Here is a 2,500-nt window from a genome sequence, read left to right as displayed (position 1 = left end):
GCGAGATCCCGAAAGTGAAGCAAGATAAGATATATCACATCGAAATCTTTTATATTATTTAGTTTCTTATTTCATTAAAAAAGAGAGTTATTTTATAGACGACCAATCATGTAAGTCATTTTGACACAAATTAAAGATAAAAACTTAAAAGTTTAGGAAAAGAAATCAAGCGAGATTCCATAAAAAATTGACTAACTTTAAATATATCACGTCGAAATTTGTTTATACTATTTAGTTTCTAGTTTCTTTAAAGCGGGGATTATTATATAGATTACCAATCAAGTAAGTCATTCAAATAGATATTTTGAACAAAATAGAAATAAACGCTGCAAAGTTTAGGGAGAGAAGTCAAGCGAGATCCCAAAAATGAACCAAACTTAGATATATCACATCGAAGTCTTTTTTCATTATGTATTTTCTTGTTTCATTAAATGTAGTGTTGTTTTATGGACTACCTATCAATTAAGTCATTCAAATAGATGATCTGAACAAAATGTAGATAAAAACTAAGAAGTTTATAAAGAGAAATCAAGCTAGATCCCAAAAATTGAAAAATCAACTAAGATTAGATCCTCGTTTATCATATGGAAATCTTTATTTTTTTTTCTTTCATTAAAAAGACGGTTATTTCATAGACTACCAATCAATTAAGTCACTTTGACACAAAATAAAGACAAAAAATCAAAGTCTAAATAGAGAAATCAAGCAAGATCTCAAAGTATGAACCAAAAGCGAAGCCAACTCACAGTCTTCATGATGACCCGGAGATATGTTCGGAAGGCGATGTGGAAAACGCTTCGTGTGTTTCTGGTGCCATGGAAAGCCAAGCGCCCTCCTTAAGTACCCGACGGCGTCGAGGTCCCCCGGACGAAGAAGGCGATGAAAAGCAGAAGGAGGTGGAGCATCTTGACCCTGGGTTGCGATCCGCTCCGATGACCTCATATTCCCAAAAGCAATTTCCTTTCGTTTTCAGGCTTTCTCTCTCTTTCCATCGTTCCTTTTCACGCAGGTTCGAGGTGGACGAATGCTTTCTGGTTGACTTAGAACGCCTGCCTGATAAAATGTTAACAGATTAATTATATGTCCAGATAAATCAGGTGCAAACGTCGCTTTGCAGCCCCATCAATGTCTGGAAGATAAGATGTAAACAGATTAATTATACATACAGAAGAATTAGGTACAGACGCCGCCTCTCAACCAACACCTGGGAGATAAGATCACCTCTCGCAAGAAATGCAAACAAGCTATTGATCAAAGCTTCTATATAAATGAATATCCCATATATAATCAAATCAATTAATAAATATGAAATATGTACCTCCCCTAGACCCATTCTATCAAAATCCATAGATCCAAATGATCTTATAAAAAAAAAAGAATATCGAATTCTATCGTTCACTCGAGATCCTTTGATTTCGTTCACATGAGACATATGGATAATGGAAGTCACCTTTACGCCTTAACTTCCCTTTCATGGACCTCCCCCCCCCCTCCCCCCTCCCCCGCAAGAGTTCCTATCCTCCCTATCCCCCTTCCTCCCTCAATTCATCCCTCCTACTATCCCACCTCCTCCTACCCGACATATAGGAGGAGGAACACGTTCCTATAAGGGTGAGGAAAAAAAATAAAGGAGCCCATTGGAAAGTAAAGGTCCTTGCTCTCTCTCTCTCTCTCTCTCTCTCTCTCTCTCTCTCTCTCTCTCTCTCTCTCTCTCTCTCTTATGATAGTGAGAGAGAGAGAGAGAGAATTGAAATGCAAAATATGATGTAAGAAAGAATGAAAGTTAAATATTTGAGAGACATTTACAAAACGATATACATACACACACACACACACACACACACATATATATATATATATATATATATATATATATACATATATATATATATATATATATACATATATATATATATATATATATATATATATATATATATTTATAAAAAAACAACAACAACAAATGCAGTCATTTCCAGTCCACTACAGGACAGTGGCCTCAGACATGTCCTTATTCATGTATGGGGTTTGGCTAGTTTTCATCACCACCTGGCCACTGCGAATTGGTAATGGTGGGAGACTTTAGTCTGAACGCTCAAAGCAAACCAGCCTAGTATGAGTAGCCCTTTCAACACGTTAAGGTATCTCCACAGTATATATATATATATATATATATATATATATATATATATATATGCGTATATATATGTGTGTGTGTATGCATATGTATATATATACATATATATGTGTGTGTTTGTGTGTATGCATATGTATATATATATATATATATATATATATATATATATATATATATATATATATATATATATACACAGTATATATATATATATATATACACAGTATATATATATATATATATATATATATATATATATATACATATATATATATATATATACAGTATATATATATTTATATATATATATATATATATATATATGTGTGTGTGTGTGTGTAAATACCAACCACAATGGCATTT

This window comes from Palaemon carinicauda, chromosome 19, assembly GCF_036898095.1.
Source record: "Palaemon carinicauda isolate YSFRI2023 chromosome 19, ASM3689809v2, whole genome shotgun sequence".
NCBI lineage: Eukaryota > Metazoa > Arthropoda > Malacostraca > Decapoda > Palaemonidae > Palaemon > Palaemon carinicauda.
The sequence above is the reverse complement of the archived record's forward strand: the minus strand, read 5'-3'. Positions refer to the sequence as shown.